General features: G+C 39.2%; 1 long non-coding RNA gene across 1 annotated transcript; it reads left to right on the forward strand.

The window, feature by feature from the left end:
* The first annotated feature begins 4620 nt into the window (after nt 1–4620).
* Nucleotides 4621–9560, forward strand: LOC148040146 (uncharacterized). Its single transcript, XR_015694348.1, has 2 exons — nt 4621–4937; nt 6722–9560. It is a non-coding gene; the product is annotated as an uncharacterized LOC148040146 (long non-coding RNA).
* The last annotated feature ends 3653 nt before the right edge of the window (nt 9561–13213 follow it).

A 13213-nucleotide genomic window follows, 5' to 3' on the forward strand; every position in this document is an offset into this window, starting at 1 on the left:
TGAGACACGTGAGCCCTATCGAATGATCGGTTGGGGTGAGGAGTTATTCCCAACTTGAACATGTCTAGTTATATGGGCTCAAGAAATTAAAATCTCCTAGATGGGGATTATATGATGGGTAGCTCCACTATCCACAATCCAAGGAATAGATGAAGTACTCAGCTCTGATGAGTGAGCATTGGTAGTCACCTCCTTAGAAGGAAACCCACAAATGTGGGAAAGACTTGCATCCTCACTCTATGAAAATGATGTGGCCCTATGAAAACCAATCAGACAAGCCCTCTAACATTGATAACATTGTCAATTGTGATGGTTGATTGGTGGTTACATGGATCTAGCATCACCACACTACCCCTACTGAGGTTTGCCACCAACTTGTCTCCCCTACTAGAAATTGCTTGGCTAAGGGGAAAGGGTTTGAGTTTTAGCTTTTGGTGATGTGCCTCTTGCCTTTGATTGACACTCGTCGTCAAAGTGGCTTGCCTTCTAACAATGTTGAGAATACCAATTTTTCTTTGGTATATTCTACCACCTTGATTTTAGAGAGGACTAAGAGTTTCCTTGTGCTCACTAGTTTGATTTTAATTTTGTCTTTTATTTTGATTGGACTTTTGATTTTTTTTACCCTTCCCTTGCCACCCCTTCTAAGAAGAAGCAATGCGAACCCCCTCTTCTGTAGAGGTCAAACTATGAAACTGATCAAGTAATCAAGTGTAATGCAATAGCTCACACTCAAACTTCTAGAAAGTGGGCATAGTGAGCTATGAGATCACCTACTACGCAAAATGGAAGTATTTTCTCAATAGCTTGTTTAGAAATAATGTAACATGATTGCTCGAGGAGATAAGAGTTTCCCGTGGTGGTAGAGAACTAAGCAAGAAGGCATTGATACTCAGCCAACTGGACTTTCAAGTCATCCCAATCAGTGATTTTAAAGTTTTGGACTCATGATCCAAAGTGATGCGATAGGTCCTATCTCAAGCCACATAGTGGTCAGTCAAGTGCACCCAATGCTTGAATGCTAAGTCAAAATGCTAAAGCTATTCAGGCAAGAGACCTTGCATTAGCTCAATAATAGTAGTGGAGGCATTCCTAGCCTTCCATGAGCATACAATCTTGTATGGAACAAGTATAGGATCAAGTTCGTGTTCCAACCCTTGCTCAATCATAAGTCTACATACTTCATTGTGGCTTGTCACACTGCTCATCCGCATGGCCTTTGTTTGTAATATTCCCATTACATTACTTTTAATGTGAAATTTTGAAATGATTAATTTAATGTGAATATGGTATCAAATAAGTGTTCTCGTTAATCAAATATGAATAAATAGCACATTTGTACATTTAAATGTGATGCCTATGCCTAAGGCCATTCAACTTAAGAATCAACTAGGGCAACTGATAAAGCAACAATTCATCTACCGAACTAATTTTCCTTGGGGTGTACTTGTTCTTTTCCAAAAGAAGATCAATGGATCTCTTAGACTCTTTATTAACTTCAAAGGACTAAACTAGGTGATGGTCAAGAATGAGTACCCTATACCTAGGATTAATGAACTTCTAGATTCACCTACATGGAGACAATGTCTTTTCCAAGATAGATTTAAGATTCAAAGATGTTATCAAATCTAAATCAAGGAAGAGAATATTTGAAATACTACCTTCAATACTAGATATGGTTGAATTTTTGGTCAAGCAATTTAGATTAACTAATACCCTAGAAACGTTCAACTAACTGATGCAAGATACCTTTTTACCATACTTGTAAAATTTGAGTTTGTATTTTTTGATGATGTACTGGTGTATTCCAAGTCATCAGGGAATCATGAAGGCCACTCAAGGATTGCATTGAGACAATCCCCAAAAATTAGCTATATGCTAAGATGAGCAAATGCATATTTTTTCTGACAAGATTGAATACCAAGGATAAACCATCTCTATCAATGGAATCTTTGATAATCCTGCAAAGGTAAAGGAAATCCTAGATTGGCCACCAATACCTAAGATAGTCAAGGAAATCCAAGGATTTTTGGAACTAATAGAATGGTATCAAGTCTTCATCTTACAGCACCCTTAAGTAATCTCTTGAAGAGGAACACTATGATTATGTGGGTAATTGAATATCAAGAAAGCTTTGATAAGCTTAAAGAAGTCGTAACCACTATCCAAGTGTTGAAGTTGCGTGATGTTAGCCAACTATTCAAAGTAATCACTTATGCAAGTGTACTTGTAATTGGCGGGGTGCTAGTACAAGAAGAAAGACCAGTGGCCTATACTTCAAGGAAACTCAAGCCCTATGAGTCAAACTATGCTACTCACATGACCTTTAACTACTCATTGCTTACTGTGATCCATGACCTTGAACTACTCATTGTGATCCATGCCTTGACATTATGGAGATATTATCTACTGGAAAAAAGGTTCACTTTAATGACAAATCATAAAAGCATTAAGTGGATTTTCACCCAAGCTTACCTGAACATGAGGCAAATGAGTTGGATAGAGATAATGCAAGATTTTAACTTTGAAATCAAATATTGACCAAGGATGGACAATGGTATTGTGAATGCCTTAAGCTAAAAAGCTTTTCTTAGCAGTGTTGTTGAGATTCGAAGCTTAAAAACCATGTCCATACTTGATAATCCTATCCTTGAGCTTGTCCGCCAAGCTATTTCTTAGTATAAGGAATATGAGTAGTTATTCCAAGCTAGTTCTCAAGATAAGGAATATGAGGAGATTATGACAAAAGTACTTCAAGATGGAAGTCCTAACAACAAGAAAAAAGCCAAGATTAAGGAGTATCATGCAAGAAATGATTATATGTATGATTTAATATCACCTTTGTGCGCCAAAAGGACATGAAGTAAATACCAAAATCTTATGGAAAGCTCATGACAATCTAATTTCTTAAACTATATACCAAAACTCTCAATGCAGTTCGTAAAAGCTATCATTAATTATATGACTGAAAAGAAATGTGATAAGATATGTAACCCAATGCTTGACTTATCAAAGGGTCAAGGAAAAAATAATCAAAATGTTGGAGAATCACAACCCCTAGACATTCCACAAATGAAATGGGAATCCATAAGTATGCACTTTGTCATTGGATTGCCTATTGTTGCTAGTGGGTATGATTCCATCATGGTAGTAATGGATAGACTAACCAAGGTCTTGACTAAGGTCACACATCTAATTCTAGTTAAAAAAAACTTATAAGTCTGATATTGCTCGAGTCTTTAAAAGAAGCATCTAGACTACATGGACTCCCAAAGAGCATAATCCATGATCAAGACTCCAAGTTCACCTCTAAGTTTTAAACTTGCTTGTTTTAAGACATCAAGACTAGTTATGCTTTCGTACCACATATCATCCACCACTGATGGCCAAACTAAGAGGGTAAATAAAAAAATTGAAGATATTTTAAACTCTTTTTGTGGCAGAGTGTTGAGATAATGGATTAAGCATCTACATCTTATAGAACTTGCTTACGATGCTAGTTACCAATAGACAATGAAGATGGAATCATTTCAAGCCTTGTATGAGCAAGAATGCCATACATCTCTAAATTTCTCAAATCCCACTTTTAAAATGGAAGTATGAAAAGCCATGCTTGAAGAGATGGACTGATTGATGCAAGCTATCCAACATGACATTAAAGATGCCTAAGAACAACAAAAGTCTTATGTTAACATCAAAAGAATATGCACATATCTAGAAACAAAGTCTTTGATATTCTTCCATAGGTCTCTCTAGTGAAAATATTTAGAGATTTTTTCATAGGTTTTAAAGACACCTAGACTAGTTGTAGGCAAATAATATACCTCCTCCATAATCTTTTCCTTGAAGTAAAAAGTATGGGGAATTCCATTCTTGCCATGAAACTCAATAAGAACACTCTTGAGCTAAAATTAAGCGTTATTCTCTATAATATTTACTATAATTTCTGAAATATATGGGTGAATTCGTTATCTAATAAATAGGCATCTTAAAGCTCTTCAATCCAATCACTAATAAAGCTTAGTTATAGATGAAACCTTGCATGCCCACATTTTTGAAATAGAATTAGCCACTACAATATTATAATTAACTATAGTGCGAGTGATATCAAAGTCATAATTTTACAAGGTAGCTACCCATCTTAGTTTCTCAGGAGTGAGATTAGACTGTGAGAGAAAGCACTTAAGAACTCTATGATCACTCTTCACTCTAAATCGACTACCATAAAGATAGTAGTGTCATTTTTTAATGTATGAAAAATAGCCAATATTTCTTAGTCATAGATATCCATTTCCATCTCCTTTTTCGTGAGCTTATAGCTTTCAAACGCAATAACTCCATACTTCTAAAATAAAATTACACCTATGTCTCATCAACTTGTATCACACTAGATAGTGAACTCTTTTGAAAAGTCAGTGCAAACCAAGATGGGAGCTAAAGTAAGCGATTTCTTTAACTAATTGAAGCTTTGATCGACTGTAGCATCCTAGAAGAAAGCTTCTTTCTTGAGATTATGTATCAAAGGTGTTATAATAGTTGCACATGCCTAATAAATCTCAGATAGAAAGAATATAAACCAAGAAAACCAAGAAGGTCGAACGATCTTGAGTGTTGCGAGAAGTAGGGTAGCACAATGGGGTGAATTTACTCATGCTAACGTGGCAGCAACACCATCATGCCACCTTTATGATGCACGTGTCTGTATGTAGAAGGGTTCGGTGAAGCGTCAGAGGACTGAGATGCACGCAAAATCATTACTAACGAATGGAAGCTACAAGCACGCGCTACATTGTCCCCATGTGGACATGGCGGAGTTCAGAGCGTACCCTGCGTGAGGATCAAATACATCACAACAAGGAGTGTAGGGCGAAAGCTACAGAGGGAGCATGGGTTCACAAAGCCCCTGTAGAGATCTCACTCGAGAATGTCAAGCAGAGGTATGCGACTCTTTGGTCTTTGGTGTTTACCTGTACTTTTTGAGGTGGCTTCCTTTGGAGGAGAACTTTGCACGCTGTTTCGAAGGAACCTACCAGGGTAAGGCTACCCTCCTCCAGTTCACGTTTGTCATGAAGGGTTTCTTCTTGGCGGAACTAGCCTCGAAAAATGAGAGAGACTAGGTTTTGGCGTCCTCTATCTCAGATATAGTGGCAATCTGGTTTATGCCTTGCCATGGTTGTCATCCTTCACCCCTGATGGCGTCCTCCATCATGAGTGCCCTATCTAGATATCCCTTCCTGATTTTCCCCTTTGGCTGGATGGGGAGGTGCCTACCATTGCTACTACACTGGGAAAAGTTATGTTTGCTCCTAGGGTCACAAATGTCAGGGCATACTCAGAGGAGAACATCGGATGTGAATCCTTTGGGACCATCGCAATGAACCCCCCGAATATCTGCAGCTACAAGACTCCTCAGGGATGGAGATCCTACTCAGTGTCAAGTTTGCCCCCTTTCCTGATGCTTGCTAACTTTGTCGTAATAGTGGCCATTTTGGGCGTAATTGCCCTCAGAAGCAGGCTGAAGAGAAGATTGAGGAAGTGCGTGGAAAAAGTGACTCTAACAAAGATCCGCCTCACCCAAATCCACCCCCTACATAGCCTACACTGTCTTCTCCAGCTGATGCCAAAATGAGGAATAAGGATGAGGATCCACATATCATCAAAAGGTGCAGGAGGAGGCAGCGACACCAACCCCGCAGACCCCCCCAAGGCTGCAAAAAGCATGAGCAAGGAGAATCTCAAGTATCCAATGTCAGATGCCAATAAGGAGAATACCCAGCCCTCAACGTCTATCAAGAAGCGTGGAGGTAAGAAGAAGCCGAACAAGGTATCTCTCATCAAAGGCCTTGCTTGTCAGCCTCTTGTTGATCATAACTATTATGCCCCAATTGATCAACAAGAATTCATGGTTACGCCAGATACGCTCTGCTGAATACAGCAAAAGCTCACCTAAAATTAAAATGTTCTCCTGGAGCAGTAGGGGAATGGGCTCAGACTTTAAGAAACATGTAGTGTATGGGATTCTCCGCAGGTATCGCCCACATGCAATTGCTCTCTGTAGGAGGTTAAAATTGACAAGGCTATGTGCAACATGCTGGACATTCCAGGATACTCTATCTATCATGATCTAAGAGGACAGGGGTGTGGCAGTACCTTGCTCATCATAAAAGACTGCCTGAGCCCGACCGGAGCCTTGGTGATGGAGGTGCTGTTGTAGCCAAAGTTGAGATGTGGGGGGAGCAATTCTTGATAGCCTCTGTCTGTGCCAGCAATACTTCCGCCCTCTGAGCAAAGAAATGGGAGGCATTAGGACGACTTGTCCAAGAGTAGCTGGCTATACCAGCTGCTGGGGACTCAAACATGATGGTGATGTCTAATGACCATTCACATGGAGCGCAATGTATGGCGCTGGAGGAGATGGAGGCCTGGAACCAACTGGAAGCTTCCTGTAACCTCCAGGATGTAGCAGTCCTGGCCTTGGGGCACTCAAATGTCCCTTACACTTGGCACAATAGGCACATTGGCCTGACATGGTGGGCATGCCACTTGGATCATTTCTACGCATCCCTTGCACAATAGGCACATTGGCCTGACATGGTGGGCATGCCGCTTGGATCATTTCTACACAGGCTTACTGGTGGCCACACTACATACCACTCGCTTGGTGAGACTATTGTTTCTGATCACACTCCTATTCTAATTAGCTTTAGATTGACTGTCACAGGTGCTTCCCTGAGGGAGTCCCCGTCATTTCGATTCAACTGCTCATTTCTCGAGGATGAATCCTTTGTCAAATCTCTCAAGGCCAAGTGGAGGTCCGCAAGTGGGGAAGCAGGAACGTCTACTTCTAGATGGATGAACTCCTTGCATGCAACCTATGATTTGGCTAAAGCCCACGGGAGGAAGCTTGAAGCAAAATGATGCAAATTTTGAGCTGCTGCAAATGTGAGGCCCTACGTGTTGGAAGCTTTAGCCCTCAGTCCGGAGGATAATGTTCTACATTCTCTAATCCTGAGCTTTGAAAAGTTCCTCAAAAAGTGTGAGGAGGAAGCTGTCATGACGGTTAAGGTCATGCTAAGAGGGAAGTGGAGTACCCTGGGAGATGCTCCGAATTCCTTTTTCCTTAGGTCTCTTAAGCTGAAACAAAAAAAAAGAGACTATAGAAGCCCTGGAGGAAGAGCAAGGTCAACTACACACTGATGAAGTCACAATCTCCAAAATTCTTGAGAAGCATCTTTCCTTGATCGTTTGTTCCAAACCAACTACATCCCAAGATTACCAGGGCAGGCTGGAAGCCTTCCTGCAGAATGTCTCAGGTCCAATTTGCAAGCAAGATGTGTTGCTCCTAGAGAGACCATTTACACTTAAGGAGGTACACTATGCTATTATGTAGATGAAGAAGAGCAAAGCTCTAGGCCCTGACAGTCTCCCTATGGAATTATTTCAAACAATATGGGATGCTTGTGGACCAGATCTAGTTGCTTTTTTTTAACTCAATCAGGGTATCTAGCACTTTGGAAGCTGAAATCAATCATGGCCTTATCAAGTTGGTTCCCAAATCCCCCCTTGCTTTCAAGGCCTCTAAGTGGAGACCACTGACAATGCTAAATGTCACCTATAAGGTGATTGCCAAGACTCTAGCCTTAAGGATCAAGTACCTCTTGGGTAGGATCATCCACCCTAGACAATACAGGTTTGTCAATGGGAGAAAGAGCAGGATGCCATACTCAATCTTGTACTCTCTTTGGACCTTGCTATGACTCACAGACATGACTTTGTCTTGGTAAATGTCAATTTTGACAAAGCATATGACAAAATTAATTGGCATTTCATTGAAGAAGTGCTCTAGGCCTTTGGTTTTGGCACAATTTTCAGGAGACTGGTGAGTTCCCTCTTTTCTAATGCTACTGCATCTATTAGTATTAATGGTAATATCACTAGTGCCTTTGCCCCTTAGAAGGTCAATCAGATAGGGTTTCCCGTTGGCTTCTCTCTTATTTGCTCTGATTACTGACCTGCTTTTGCGCAAGATTGATAAGAGGGTTCAAGATGGACTCATATGGGAACTTCCTCTACCCGATGGTTCAGTGGCTCCCTCCCAGTTCTTCACTGATGGCAGCACGTCCATTGTTGCTGTTGAGAAAGCTTGTGTGGATGCCCTTATGTGAACATTCAGTGAGTTTGCTGAAGTCTCCTCCTCCATCATTAATTGCTCCAAGACTGAGTTATAGCCTCTCATGTGGGGGGAACCAATGAATTGGCTGTATAGCTACTATGGTTTCAAGATTCTATGCCTGGAGAGATCATTCGCTATCTAGGGGACCCCTTGGCATTGGCCTAATGGCTAGACAAAGATTTCTTTGGTTTTGGGAAAAGATCAAAGTAACAAATTGCACAATGTGCCCCTCTCCCTTGCTGGCAAGATCACGGTGATCAAAAATCTACTTGTATCATTGACTATATATATGTCTTCAATTTTTGTGTTTAGCCAAACATCCTAGACTACTGTAGAAAAGTCCCTCATGTAGTTTTTATGGAGCAGGGAGGGTTCAAGTAGAATGCCCCAGTTTGGTTGGGATCTGGCTACTCTGGAGGACAAGGTAGAAGGGGGACTCGGGTATAGAACCACTTGCACTTAAAGCTAAACGACTTTGTTTTCAATTACTACACAGGTTGGGAGATTAGCAGCCCTGGTCAATCATTCTTAGAAGTTGGATATTGGAGGCTGCGCGTAAGGGCGGTGCATGGCCTGAACTTGGTTGGCATGAAGCAATCTGTAATTACCAATGGGGCAATCATAATTTCTCAGTTTGACTCAACCCAAGCATTGGTAAGAAGCTGGCAATCTGTAATTTCACAAGCTCACTGATTGGCAACCACCTGCAAAAATGGCAATTCTTCTCTAAGGACTAGTTTATGGGCAAACCCTTTTGCCTATGATCCTCCTATGAGCCCTATGGTGAGCAATTACAGATTGGCTAAAAGTATCTCTGGCAAAGTCCTAAAGCAATGGATACAAATTTGGGACCCAGACCACTCTCGCTTCCTCCAGACAGGGGTCATCAGTGATCGCAATGGGCTAAATCAATTGGAAACCATTTGGCTGGAGAGTATCCTAAGATACAAGCAGTCGGACTAGCCAACTGCTAGTGTGGTAGTTCCTGATGAAATCATTCACTCTCTAATGAGCCCTGGGGGTGTCCAGCTGACCAAATGTCACAGATGATTTGACTTCACTACCCCCTCTTTGGCTATTCCCCTCCTCTTAGGGGACAAATGGAGATTTGCCTTCCGTATGGCTAATATCGGTACCTGGGAAAAAAGAATCAAGTAGGTGTGAAAGGCTACCCTTGTTTACAAGCTAAACTTCTTTAGATGGAGGATTATGAATAAAAAGTTGCCCTTAAGAGCTCACTTGGTCAACAAGATAGCGGTCTCTCCAATGCGCCCCCACCATAAGTTGGGGGAAGATAGCGGTCTTGAGACTTAGTAACACTATCCAGTGTTGTAACTAATTTACATTAATAGTAACTTCGCATTTTTTTAAAAAAGAAAACCAAGAATAGAAGTGGCACTGGTAGGGGTTGTACATGTGTTAACACATTGCACTTTCTTAGGATCGGCCTTGATTCCTCCACTTACAATGTGTCACAAATACTCCACTTTAGTTTACAAGAATCTTCTTAGCAAACAGCTTGTGCAATCTCAAAATACCAAACACTTTACTCATATGCATCAAATGATTCTCAGATGACTTAATGTAGATAAGGATGTTATTGAAGAACGCCTAGACAAATTTGAAAAGGAAGGGCTATAAGATTTTATTTGTGAGACTCTAAAAGGTGGCCATAGTATTTGTTAATCCAAGTGGCATGACAATAAAATGATAAAGCCCTCAATCAATCTTGAATATTGTAATTACTTCATCACTCTCTCTCATTCAAATATGATGGTAGCTTGATCTCAAATCAATCTTGGTAAAGCACCTTACCCCCTTAATCTCATCAAGCAAAGCATCAACTCTAAAGATAGGATACATGTTCTTGATAGTGATATTGTTGAGGTCCTTGTAATCGATACACATTTGAAAGCTAATAGCATTTTCCTTGACCAACAAGACCAAATATACATAAGACAAATCTTTAATATGATTTGCTACTTTCTCTCTTTCACATTTTGAGAGTCAATAAGATGCCTTATTAATTGGCTTCAATAGGCTCCAAATCTATAAGATAATCCATTGCTCTCTTAAGAGGTAGGGATACATGTACACAAGTCTTTATACTCCTCCAAGAGAGTTTTCAATACTGAATTCTTTGTTGATTCTTTGGATTGATATGTAGTCTCTTTATTGAGGTGTAAAACAAATATTTGGTAGTGCTTCTTGAACTCTTTCTTAAGTTGTTTGGCCATTATGAGCTAAAATCTACTTTGCCATGGACTTGCTCTAAGTGTATGAGCTATCTTTCACTAAAAAACTCCATATAATATGAGAGAAATCCATGCTAATCTCCCTAATTGCCTCAAGCAATCATATCCTAAAACCACATCAATAGGGCCGATCTCTAAAGCAATCAACTCCACCCATGTTTCATAGTTTTTAGCCAAATATACAAGAACTTTAGAGCATATTTGGATGTTTCTCTCCTTAGCACCATTGGCTACTTTAACCTTAATTGGCCATTGTACTTTAGTGGAAGATATTGCAATCTATCCATTGCATGTTTATTTAGAAAACTATGTATACTACCACTGTCTACCAAGAAATACATAGTTTTTCCATGGAAGCTTCCTTGAATTCTTACTTTCTTACTATACTTGGGATCCTAGAACATGTCCATGCATCCATTGATATCAAATAGGTTGAAGTGGTAGCATACAATAACTTATTGTCCTCTTGTCCATCTAGACCAAAAGGTATATGGCCACTCAAATCAAAAGGAGATCCTTCTAAAGGGTCATAAAGTTGATCTTGGCCATTTTCATCTTCATAAACGTTATTTTCAGCATTATCTATCACAAGTGGAACTTGATTCTCTTCTCCTAGCTCTTCAATGATAAATATACTATTGATATTGGCTTTCTTATATACTATTTAGTGGCATCATCAACAATATAATTTTTTCCACATTTGAAACATGGGCCCTTTTCCTTACACTCTTTGAAAAGATCCATAGGTATAACACCTTCGAGCTAAAGCATTTATTTGCTTATTTTTAATTGATTTGCTTTTTATTTTAGGGCTAAAAGCAATCTTAACACTTCCTTGCTACCTTACTACATTAAAAGGTGGATAAGGAACTTTAGGTTGCAATTGGACACATTGTTGCCTCCAAAGCTTCCTCCAAATTATCCTTATTTTATGGCAACTTTGGGCTATCCAAAATATTGTTAAAATTTTACATCCTTCTTGTACTTCCAAGCATACCTTTCAGCCAACTCAATTACTTGAAAGAGAGTTGAGGGATTTTGTGCTTTTGTGCCACTACATCATCTGATAAACTTGGTTCTAATCCATAGATGTATATATACAACTTAGCATTATCACTTATGCTCTCTATATATATTGTCAAATTTAAGAAATGGTTGGTACCCTTTCTCATTGTTAAGTTTCTTTAGTCAAGCTAATATTATCTCCTAGCCAACTTCTCTTTTTCTGAGTGAAGCAAATACTTGGGCCATTTGTGGTAAGTCTTCCCATCCATTAATTTTCATATTTTCCCTTTTAATATACATCCACCATGTATGAGAAAAGCCTTCTAAATGGAGAGTAATAAACTAGATCTTTCGATCATCTGATTGAGGATAGATATTAAAATAAGACTCTAATTTTGATGCCCACTTCCCTATATTTAATGGGGTAGAAGAATGCCCTTTTTTCTATAAGGATGATCTTATCTCAAATTTCTCTCTCATTAAAAGCTCACTATCCATTAGAAGCTCGATGTGCATTACAATTTTGATCCAAATAACTTCCATTAGGACTTAAATTATTGGAAAAACTCTTGCAAATGCTAGTGAAATCTACATGTAGCTTGTTAACCTCTTACTCCTTTAGAAATAGTGCCATGAGTACTTGCAATCAGTTCTTCATTCCTTTGAGATGGCTCATTCACTTCATAGCTATTATTCGAGATAGCTTTCCTTCCAATAATTCCTTGCTAAGAATTCACCTTCAAGGGCTCAAAGGGATGCCTTGCTTTAGACTTATCTCTACTTTATCAGTGCTATCAATTGACAAATTTGGGCTAAGAGCTTGTTTAATGGCTCCTTGGTTGAATGAGCCATTCAGTCAAAGCTTCATTCATTTGAGTACTATAGAGAGCCATTTTCTCAATCCATACTCTTGTGAATTGTCTTGATGATCCCCTTGAATATTTTCAACCATGGCATCCTTGATTTGTTTTTGCAGATCTTCATTGGCCTTATCTTTTTCCCTATAGCCTGCCATTTTCAAGTGTTGTCCCCACTGGACCTACAATCACTATAATGGCTATAAATCTTGGCATCATTGTCCAAATGCTGAACTTTTTTGTTCAAATAAAAGAATATAATTCCTTCTTTGAAATGAGTTGTTCTTCATTAGAATGAGGAACGAAAATTTATAAGCAAATCTATGTGACTATCTAGAAGAATCTTATACTCTATAGGAACCCTATTTTAGTATAAAAATACATTTTATGGCATATTTAAGTCTTGTAAACCTTGTGGTAACCATTGTTTGACCCATATATACTCAACAATATCTTATAGAACCTATATCCCACTTGTAGGAGCTTTAGAATACCTTTCAATACCTATATATGACTTGCAAATGCCTTATAATACCTTGCAACCTTGTGAATTCCTTAAGTAAACATGTAATGACATGTGAGTCCCTATAGGAGCCTAAAATTATTCCTATTTCTTTAGTAATAACTCCATTTTCAATCCTCCACATGCAAGTACCTATGTGGGGTGCAAAACAACAAATAGGGCTCTCTACACTGGCTCTGGATTAGTAAGGGGTATGCAAAGTTTTGCCTCAAGGCAGGTTGTGCATCCCTTTGGAGTCCTAAGTAGTAAGAGAGGGTCACCTCTCTTTTGTATTATTAACTCATCCAACATCCATCTTTTTCTTAGATTGGTATCTCAACCTGGTAGTGGCATTCTAATCTAAAAGACAAGGATAATACGCAGTGATTGAAAAGAAGCTTTCAGCCTTTAATGATATGCA

Source organism: Lygodium microphyllum, chromosome 2 (genome assembly GCF_053477565.2).
Source record: "Lygodium microphyllum isolate KBCC chromosome 2, Lygodium_microphyllum_v1.1.10, whole genome shotgun sequence".
In the NCBI taxonomy this organism is placed as follows: Eukaryota; Viridiplantae; Streptophyta; class Polypodiopsida; order Schizaeales; family Lygodiaceae; genus Lygodium; species Lygodium microphyllum.